General features: G+C 40.4%; 1 long non-coding RNA gene across 1 annotated transcript; it reads left to right on the plus strand.

The window, feature by feature from the left end:
• The first annotated feature begins 965 nt into the window (after positions 1-965).
• LOC140699803 (uncharacterized) lies at positions 966-9250 on the plus strand. Its single transcript, XR_012078047.1, has 2 exons — positions 966-1316; positions 9046-9250. It is a non-coding gene; the product is annotated as an uncharacterized lncRNA (long non-coding RNA).
• The last annotated feature ends 2310 nt before the right edge of the window (positions 9251-11560 follow it).

An 11560-nucleotide genomic window follows, 5' to 3' on the forward strand; every position in this document is an offset into this window, starting at 1 on the left:
AAAACTGTGACATAGCATCTATTATTCAGACGCAGAAACTAAAACTCGGGAGGGTCTGGGAGCCTACCTGCGGATGTCCAATGTGTAAGACAGAGTGGAGACTGAAGCTCCCCTCCTCACACCTTAGATTCAGGCCTCTTTCCCTATGGTCTTCTCTGTCATCTTCACCCGAAGTACACAGAGAAATCCTAAAAGATTTCCCAGGAGATGTGTGTGTGTGTCTTTGCCACTCTTTTCTGGGCTGGCTCTTTATTGCTCCCTAGCTCACAGAAGGAGTGAGTTTGGAGAAATGCAATTACCACCATCAAGTATTTGACAAACTGGGGACTCAAGTGTGCCCTCAGGCAGCGCAGTTATTAGACAACATTGTTCATTTTTAAAAAGGAAGGGACTTTTAATTCCTTTCCTCTCTTCCTCTGAATTATTGAACATTTGTCTTATACAATACATTTGTTGGATGCCTAGCAAGCACTTTTGTTTGTGGCTCAAATGGCTTCAGAGACAGCTGAACAGTGTGGATCTGGGAGGTAAAGAGATTGGGGTTTGAATCATCTCAACTTCACCACTTCCAGTTGCATGGTCTTGAACTATACAATCCTGACACTCTCTGAGTCTTCATTTCTTTATATGGAAAAAGAGCATTGAAGCGTCAGCCCTTACGATTGTCCAGAGGATTAAATTAGAGGATCTGGAGCAAGTACCCACCCCAGAAGCTCGTGGCAGCCTCTCAGTCAGTGAACACTATACAATTCTAGGGTCAACCACATCTTTTAGAAGAGGTCACATTGCACTCCTGTCCTGGAAAAGCGGAGGCATTGAGAAGTTTGAGCCTGCTAAGATCCTTAGGCTTCTAGGGTGATAGAAAGATGATAATTTATCCTTCATTCTGCAAAATAAGTGATATATTTCTGTAAACTAGAATCTCCTCGTTCTGAGTCAGAACTAAATCTATTTTTCAGCAGATATCATTGGGGCAATGGCAAAATTGGGAACCTTTCTTTAGTCTGAACCCTTTTCTTGTGACTGAAGAATAACTCCTTCTATGAATTAAAAAAATCTTCAAGCAAAACCACAAAATGAAGCAGTTTCAGAAAGCAGAACCACTAGTTTATTTGAGATTCCAAAGGGAACATCCTAACACTTTCAGATCACAGCAGCCTCAGCCTTTGGACTGCAGCTCTTCTTCAGAACCAGAGTACACAGGTTGAAGGTTTCCAGTGACATCCCCTTCAGCTATGACGCAAACTACCAAGCCTGGCTCCTGGGAAATGGTTTGCTGATTAACAAGGATCTCAACCTGAGCAACTGGAGGAGAGGTTTGTACACTATGAAATTACTTGGAGTGAGAGCAGGCAGGGAATGGTATGGAAACATAACTTCAAACATTTCTGTATCAACATACTAATGAAACACGAACAGTACTTCCTGGTTACTACTGACTCTGTTCCTGAGAAGTTGGACTGGCTATAGAAATCACCAACCAAATTCAAATGGCTTCAGGGTAAGAGATGGGAAATCCTTTCTCTTGTCTAATCGTGTGAGTTGTGCCAACGAGCAGATCTGTCTCTCTTAGGAAAGTGAGTAAGCTCCTCAAGCCCTAAGACACCCACTCCATTCAAAATGCCTGACGCAACTTTCTGTCCATCCACTAAACCATTTTTCTCATTTCTCTTCAATTCTAAATCACAGACCATCAATCACCCACAGGTGGCTTTCCAAACTATTCCAAACTTTTCTGCAAGCATTGTCTCAGGGGTGAGATTTGGAACCAGTAGGAGGTATTTTATTTAATTTGCAATAGATTGAGGGGGTGGTAGCTAAGAAGTCCTTTAAATGAACATTGAGGAGATGCTGTAAAGGAGCCTTACCTTCCCCCACCCCCATTCCTTTGTCCTGTAATTATGGGGGTTGAATTGGGTAGACCATGTATGGGAGCTTATACGACCTGAATCACTGCCCTGCCTCCTTTTATTGATGCCCCAGAATGGAAATGAGAAAGAAAGTGTCCCAATTCCCCATTTTCCGAGCTCTGCAAACTCTTCTTTTAAAAAATCCTTCAGCATTATCCTCGCTCCTGTGCACAGATCTAAAAACCTATACTTACAAAGTACACCAAAGATTGAATATTATATCCTGCTGTGGATCAACATGTCCTTAGCATAAATTTTGCTCACAGAGTGACAGGTTACTGGGAGCGTGCTGGAAGACCCATTTGATTATCAGTAGAGATTTGTTTAGTTCTAAGGAACATAGACAGACCCCAGTTCACTTGGAATTTAGACCTTATATTCTAGGTGCAATATCTAGCCTGAATTTGCAGTTTTCAACTCAATAATACCTAAGGACATGAACCTTCCATTTATTTCTGAGGGCAGTTGCTCTCCTGGTTTGGCTGCCCACCTTCTTTGTTTCCCTTTCCTTCTAATACCTCAACATGCTCGGTCCCCAAGCTGAAAGGTACGAGCGAGAGGTCATTTAGCTGAAACCTCCTATCAGAATTACCCTTAAAAGAGCAGTGACCTGGGACACATAGCAGGTGCTCAGCAGATGTGACTTGGACACAAACATGCCAGTTTGGCTGCCAGCCAATATGGGTTTCCCATCATGCTCCAACTTTATATCCAGGTATAATACCTCCATATGATTTTCAAGAAGATCCAAAGAAGAGATAGAATGTAATTTAGAACTAGAAAGAAACTTAGAGAGCATCTAGTCACACCTCATCATTTTACTGTGAGGAAATGAGGCCCAGACTGATGAAAACTGTCCAATGACTCTGCTTATAAGGCTGGAGCTTAGAACACACCTCAAGTCTCATGACTATCAGGCTAATGTTCTTTTCCACTATCCAATTTACCAAGCCCAAGAATAGCTCTGACTCTTATCCTCAGACTATCCTCCAGCTGTCCATGATGATAAAAATTTGGAAGACCTCAGCATTGAGGACTAATGCTTTTAACATCAGGTCTGGGGTCAAGTCTAGCTGTGTAGAACTTTCTAGGAAGTTACTAGCAAACTTTCTGAGCTCCTATTTTCTTATTGTTCAAGTGGGGCTAATAACCTGCCTCTGGTGCCTGTCGGAATTGTTGTGAAAATCAAAGGACACAGGGAATGTAAAGGTGCTGTGAAAAGTGTTAAGTGTAATGCTTCTCAAAGTCTACTGACCTGACAGACAGAGCACTGTCTGAGGGGAAAAGAGAAACACCTGCTGAAAGTTTCCCCATCTTAACTGAAATGCAAGGAAGGCCAGACCACTTCCCAGCAGCTCTGGAAAGGAAGGGAGAAAGACCAGGATGGGAAGGAACAGAAAAAAATTCCTATGATATCATGGTGTTAGTAGGGTCACCAACTGTCCTGGTTTGTCCTGATTTTAGAACTGAGAAGTCCCATGTCTTGCAAAACCCCTCAATCCCAGGCAAACTAGAGAGTCAGTCACCTTAAAATATTTCCATATTATTTTAAAACTTAAAATGTGAGTTACTAGGACATTACATTCACTCACCGGAAATTAAACATGTTTCAGTTAAGAACTGTTCACCAGCCAGCTATGAACTTTTCATTATCCCTCTTCTCTGAACTCAGGAATATGAGTTAAGCCTAGGTAAGGGCTTTAAAATACATTTTTTTCTGCCTCTGATGGCCACAAGTTTATTTCCCACCTCAAAGAACACCGTACACAGCAGAAAAACAACAGCAGCATAAAATGGGTGAGTAAAAAGGCAAGGGTAGAAGATGAGAAAATATCAAGGAACACAATCAGACAGCCCTTCTGCTCCACCCGGCCAGCTAGCCCCTCATGTCCGGGCTGCCTGTGTGCAAAGGTTAAGCAGCGTATCAAAGCTCAGTATCCAACGTGTTATTTAATCTTACAGTTTGCCCTCGTTCTTCTAAAAACGACTGAGAAGTGCAGTCAGATTCCTGACAATATGGAGTATCTCTAACATCTATTGTTTTGAACATGCACTTCAAAATGCAAGGCATTGTTTCAACTCGATTTATTCCGATTGGCTTTCTGGTCAAGGCCCTCAGAGTATGAGTTCTCTTGGCCAAGACTGCAAAGAGAGTCATATTCGATATTCTAAACTATTCATCCCAAGTTCTGAATTAGGATTGGGCAGCCTGCCTGAATATACACCAATTCTGAAATCTATTCCGAAGAGGTAATTTTGCAGTCAGAAGAGTAACTTCTTTAGAACTGTGTGCAGAAAGCATACACCAAGAAAAATGAAAGACTTTGGAAAACTTCTGGTGTGCAACCACATTTGGAGGTTTCACCAAAATATTTATTCTGGTTCTTCCATCTCCCTCGAGCAGATTTTTGAACATATGGCTTAAGGACATTTTTTTTCTATCTTTCTGTCTCCCTCACCATCTTGTATTCCAGTTTTTTAAGTAGAGACATACATGAAAATGATATGTGTTTTTCCCCCTTCAAAATATGGGGAGAATTAGGAAATAAAATACACTAACAAGTGGCATTCTTAAAGGACTTTTATAAAAAGTCTGCAATGAGCTCTGTGGTAAAAAAGTGACAATGAGCATGAGATTTCTGTCCAGCATTTTTCTTTCCATGATCCTTTTAGATCACATACAATTATGCCCACGTGGAGTTAAAAATAGTTTTAAATTCTGATGAGGCATAAAAGCAGGATAAAATGACAGGCATGGTACACTTACTAAAATAATCGATAGTACCTCATACTTCTGTACTTTCAAAGCTCCTTGAGAAAAATGATCTATATATAACAGAGTGGATTATTGGCTGGGGGAGGATGGAAGAGAGCCCTATATGCCCATGATGAATTCAAAAGACAATAAGACGACATCATTTGTCTTTAAAAATAAAGCCAGTAACATACACTACACATTTCATCGTCAATCTTAAGTTTATGATGTGCCTTGAAAAAGAGGTGTTCTGTTCTGTTTAATTTTTTTTAATTAGCTGTGGCTTATCTCTCTGTATGAAATCCTATGCATCTCATTTCATCTGGGCCTGTGTATCCTGTCTGCCTCTATGCAATTTCATCTTAACAGCACTGGCTACATAATTAGAGTACTTACCATGTGCAAAGTCCCAAGGATTTTACAGCTATTAACTTAATCATCTTAATGAATATTAAGAATAGGAGGTCCTATTTTAATCCCCATTATACAGAGGAGGAAATTGAGCACAGAGAGGTGAAGAGAATTCCCCTAGGTCACAGGGTTAGGAGGTGCTGGATCCAGGATTCAGACCCAGACAGAGTGGCCATGGTCTTTACCACCGCCTCTCCAGCCCATACCATTTGCTTCCGACACTCCAGACATCTGTTGTTTTCCAGTCCCTCAGTCCCTCAAAGGTTCCCGCCAGCCTGTGTCTTTGGACATGCTCTCTTTGCCAACAGAATTCTTCCCTTCTGGCACCTTCTCATCATTTCCCTTCAAGCCTAAATGCCATGCACTTAGGAGGCCTTCCCTGCACCTCCTCAAAAGTTAAGTCTCTTCCCTGTCAATCTCTACATTTCTTGCTAATATCTTTCACAGCATTTGTCACAATTTGTCATTGTTTTCATTTCTTGCTGGGTTCTGTCAGCCTTCCCCACTAGCACATTCTCTATAAAAGAACTACCTGTCTGGCTCAGGCACCAAGCACACTACCTGCCCTGCAGAAGCCAATAAATAGTCACTGAATGAATGAATGAGTTAATGAATATTAAAGAATTCTCTATGTACAAAGTCTGGACCAAAAAAAACTAATTGGGACAACTTTCAGACTAAGCTGAAGCTATATCCAAGTGTCACATCAGGAAAAAAGGTTCTGGAGCAGGCTTAATTAGAGAATGTGCTTCTAATATATTCCATGAATGTGAGTTCAATCTCAAGACCTTTCAGATATCTATCTTCCTGCAAATGGTGAAAGTCACGTTAAAGCATTCTGTGTCAACTGCCAAATGCTACCTGGACACGCATCAAGCAACTGGTAAATTCAAATCTAGCAGTTAAGAAGACTGGGCTGGATGGAAGCCAGTCTTGCAGACCCTACCCTCTTGTACTGCCTACAGGTGTATGTCTGTCTTAGATCCTTTTATATCAGGCCTATCTAAAAGTTTGGCACTATCAAGACAATTAGGTCCCTAATTATTTCTGTCAATCTCAGAATGATGGTACAACTATAAAGTCTTACTTTTCAAAGCATCATCACATAATTATTTTATCTGAGCTTCCAAATTGAATAGCCACTCATCCAGATTTATGCTGGGCAGAAATGACCATTCCCAATTACCAGCATTGCAGACCTCGCCTGAGATCATAGGTCCCTTCACCTAGTTTCCACTGCAGAGCTCCGAAGAAGAAACGTTCTTTAGCTACTGGATCTGTTTGCTCTCACAGTCTGCCGCAAAGCCAGGCCATCACTTTGTCTGGGCAAAAGCCAGTCTGTATCAGTCAGGGTCATGGTAGGAAACAGATGGAAAACTCAAACTGGGTAATCTGAAGGGAATTTAATAATGGAATTGTTTATAAAACTATGGGCAGGGTCTAAGGAAACAAAAAAGGGGATGGTACATTACTCCAGAACTAGCTAGAGTAGGGTGCTTTTATTACCCCTGACATGAAACAAGAGGAGGGAGTGGGTCCCAGAACCAGATTCCAGAACAATTAGCTATGGGGAGTAGGTGCGTGGGGCACTTACTACAGCCACCAGACCGGCAGTTGTGCCCTTCAGAAGAGAAGTGCAGAGAGCCCGAAGCATCCACGGCAAGGAGGTGGCAAAGGAGTACCCCAACCAACTCCTACTCACACCACCCACTGATGCAACCTGACTGGAATCCAAAATTTCTGAGAAATTATGTGACCCAAAGGATGTGACCACAAATCTTTTCCCCTGAAAGCTGCAACTTACAGCATCACCCAAGAGTGGCCGTCTGCAAAACAGGCTTTGGTAAATACTGAAAAAGGGGACTTCCATTATCGCTCCGGCTCCTGCATTCCGTGACTCTGACCAGTAATGTGTGGGAAGGCAGAGGACATGTGTGGCTAAAAGTCAAGTCACAGCACTGTCCCTTCGTGTTAACTGACATCCTTATAGAATTATAGCAAGATCTATGATTCAGGATGGAGTCCTTGGCCACTAGATTAACAACAGTGAGAGGTTTAAAAAAAAAAAAAGGCTTTTTGGATAAAATAGCTGAAATTCATCCAAATTTCTTTTTTTAAATGAGGCTGGAGATTATTGAGAATTCACAAGAACCTATTAATTGCCTTCCCAGAATCATGAGTGTGACAAGGGGTTCATACCAGATGCTCCTAAATATAATGAGACTAATTTGTAAGTGTTCCCATAATGCACTAATTCTGAAGGAGCTCGCTGTCAGGGGAAAGTTTCTCCTGGCCTCAGTTAATGACCTCCTTACATCGTGAAGCATGAAGATTGATAGATCTTGTAATTTTATCCCCGTTAATTTAACTGCAGATGCTATTCTTGGGTAACTTGGTGATCACAAGATTTGAAATATTGATAAGAGTCTATAGGACGGCAGTAAAGAAATAGCGGTTTTTAACAGACTGTGAAGGAACTTACAGCTTGTTAAAGAAAACTGGCTGCAGCTCAAAAATGCATGGGAAACTGACAGAGTGGGAAACATTTAAGATAGAGTCAGGGAAGTAAACCATAAAATTTATATTTATGAAGCCAGCAATGCCAAATGAGCAACAGGAACCAATGTGGCTGTGTATAGAAGAGAAGACATATACAACAGCAGAGAAACAAGGAATATTAGAAAAATAAATATGCACATGTATACTGCAGTATTTTACCACCTCAACATTTGCAGCTAAAAACTGTTGAGAATATTCCCAACTTGAAGGCAATTCTGCCTGGGATGGTGATGTACTTGCCCAGCAACCCAGCCATCCCAGCACCCCAAAGGGGTATTTACTGTGATCCCTACACATCCCCGGGACCCTGCTCCCCTCATGCTGCCACCAGCTGGCTCCTGGGACATCTGTAGTTCAGGACATCCAGGTGTCCCATCAGGAAATTCAACTGCACAACCTGCAGGGCTGTGAAACATAATAGCCTTTGTAAGAAGTCCTCAGAGTGCAAGAAAAGCATTTTGTGAAGAATACATTTCTTTCAGGCATTGTCAGGTGATGCTGTTTTGTTCAAGCTGTAATGCAACTGCAATATACAGGGGTATTACGATACCCAGACAAGAGAGAAACAATTTTTGACAGTTACCAATTAAATTCCTTGTCATTCTACTGAGATATACAGTATTATCTCTGTCTCAGAGATAGAGAAGCCAAAACAAAGAGTTTCAGCAGTGAGACCAGTTAGCTGAGCTGTGGGGAGCCAGTTGTAGCCAAGAGGGAAAGAACCTCTATATTCTCATTATTTCTGAAATAATTACCCCGAGAAATTGAGAAGAACAAAAGGATTAAAAAATGGTACCTTGAGCTCTTCTTTCATCTCACTCTACTCATTTCTATTCACTGTTCCTTGACCACAAGGCAAGGAGAGTGAAAGAGGAGTTATAAAATAAATGCAGAGAAAAGGGGAAAGAGAGAGCTGGCATAAAAGCCAAATGGTCAAGCTGGTAGTTACGGAGCCCCAGCTCTGTACTGTAGAAAACCTTGTGGCTGGAACTCTTTGGGAAGGGGTTTAGATCTGCTCAGAAGAGAAGAAATAGAATGACACTTCCTGAACTGAGGCACCATCACACAAAGGCAACAATATTACACTGAAAGTCCAGTGAGCCTGGATTCTAATCCCAGTTCTGCTATTCTCAAGGTCTGAGTGACCATCAGCAAATCGCTGAGGTGCCTTCTGGATCTGAGGTTGTTTGCTAGCAAATAGAAGTTCCCTCCCATTCTGTCTCTGACCCCCCGAGCTCTCTCTTCATAACTGAAATATACTGAAACCAAATGGCCAAGAAGTGAGCTTTTAGAGAGTCTCCCTTCAGACAGCTGACAAATCAGCTTCCTATGGTTTCTGTTAGCCAGAAGCTAGACTCAGCAATAAGAAACGTCCCCTGGATCACAACCAGTATTTTTCATCTTTCTAAGATCTCTGAGATAACTGAACTCCTGTCTGTCTGTCATGCCTCTGGGGCTGAAACTTGCCTGAAAAGGACCCAGGGACCCAAGGTGAAAGTTCTCAAACTTCCTGAAAAATCAAGACCAAGATGTTCCAACACTGAAGAACTCTGCTGTAATGGGTCCAAGTATCTAGTCCATGTACCAGAACTCACAGTAAATACAGTTGATGGACTATTTTTGTCAATCTGTTTTCTTTAAGTTCTGAACGTCTTAGATTCCATATTAGAGGTTTCCTTTGTTCCCTTGTAAAAGGCATTGCCTGACATGCCAAGAGAAAACTATAGTGACATGTTTTTATAGAACATATCACCAGAGCCTTATTATGAAGCTTGAAGCATTAGGTTTTTGAATATATATTTTAAATAAATAGAAAAGTAATGATGGGCTCTGAACAATTGTAAAATTAGAGGTTCCAACATTTTTCTAACAGATGGCATCCTGCTTTGTGTTATCGTGTTCGAGTTAGCAACAGTCTTCATTATACGGAGATATTCTTCAATTGTGTGATCTTCATAATAGGGATTAAGGAAAGGATATAAATGCAGTAATTTAGCAGATCTTATTGTTAGAAAGTGCTCATTTACTTCTAACTTGCAGCATGACTCTGTTGCTTAAAAAATGTTTTCCTGCTGTTTTTTAGCAGCAGGGAGAACACAACACATTGTTGTTAACGTTGTTGATTCTAACTAGCTTTCATTAGGTATAAAAACCCATAAAGAATCAATAAATACTTTGTGGTTTTCTAAAGAGCATTCAAGGGTGGGTACTGCTAATGTGTTCATTGTGTCCAAACAGTATTAGCCCAAGAGAAATAATGAGGAAAAAACATGAACAGAAAATGGAAAATAATCTCCGTTAGTCATGCTTTCCATGCAATAAAGCATTGTAAGTCAGTAACTTCCTTACTACTTATAGGCCAGCACAATATTTTTAAAAATCTCTTACATAACTGGCCATCTATGTTTAATGGGATTTTCTGCACAAATATTACATAGTCCTTTATGGAGTTTTATGGAGCTATTAGCTGACATCACAACTGTCCATCTTGGTTCTCTTCCTATAAGCCAGCTTTACCCATCCCGACACCACACGGCTAGCAGCCAATTTTAAAAAATACTATGGCTTCTTCAGCTCTATCTCAGCATCACCTGTTGACCTTGCAAGGCCTATTACCACGCAACAAACACATAGGTGCTCAATAAATGCTTTTTGTATAGAAATGAATCCTCTCCAGTAATTGTAGTTTATTTTCTCAAAATTGCTTGCTGGTAGTAAAGCTGGATTCCTAGGAATACTATCTGTGAGACCTGGACCAAGACAATAAATTCAGCGTTAATTATTCTAATCATTCTGAAGATCACAGAGCCTTTTGATAAACTGATAGATTTTTTTCCCCGAGAAAAAAAATCACACATAATCATACACACTTGATTTTACATACTATTCTGGGTGGTTCCACAGCCATTTTAAAGCACAGTGGATTCCAGGTTAAGAATCCCTGATCTCTCAAAGCAATAAAATAGTAATGGAAATTCTGGCAATACATGTAACATCAAGTTTATTGATATATACTAGATCACATATGAGCAAACAATGGCAAAATTCTCTATAGTGTTACATTATGCAATTTTAAAGAATATCTATTATACGAGTATCACAGGGCATGATTACATAACATTTAATTGTGGAGGCTGATTATTTGCTTCTGAAAAGAACTTTTCAATCTATCTAAGACGGTAAGCACTTTGAAGCCACAGTCTCAGCCAAATAGTTGGTCTTTGGTGAATGTGTCTTGTACTTGCTAAATGATTACATGGCTCCCTTGCAGTTTCTGTAAATAGCTACGCTGCATTTAAGTGTTTGCATTTAGGTCATTAAAAGCTTGCGTGGATATGCAAAAAGCCCCTGTCAGTTGAAGATTACTCAGAAAAGAAGATAAAGCGTATCTCAAATTGTAATGTGAGTCAATGGGAAAAGTGATTTACTTTAGAAAAATGAAATTTACACAAAACTAGTGCATAAATCAAGATCTCTTCTCTCTCATGAATAATTTGAGTCACCTAGTATAATTTATAGCCTTTGTCATGAAACCAATTTAAAACCCGATTCCAATTTTAGTGTATCTTCTGTTAAAGCTAGCACAAATCCTAATGCAGGAAACTTGTCTGAATTGCATAAATTTTTTTTTCTAGAGTAAAGGATGTGAGCTCTTCAAACATCAGGCATTTTTGGTTTTGTTTTGCTTTTTAGCTCTTTGCTGCGACAAATTTTGAAGTTTGCTAGATCACTGTCACAAAGAATTCTCTTTATGTGAAGATTATACAGAGCTAGTGGCTCCAACTAAAGAAGCAAATAGCATATTGAGGGGGATTACTTCACTCTTCTTCTGGAAATAGCAGAAAATTCCCATCTCCTCATTAGGGGAAAATATTCATGAGAAAGGATTTTCCTTACTCCAAGCAGGAACACCTTATTATGGCCA

The sequence above is a fragment of the Vicugna pacos genome, chromosome 11, assembly GCF_048564905.1.
Source record: "Vicugna pacos chromosome 11, VicPac4, whole genome shotgun sequence".
NCBI lineage: Eukaryota > Metazoa > Chordata > Mammalia > Artiodactyla > Camelidae > Vicugna > Vicugna pacos.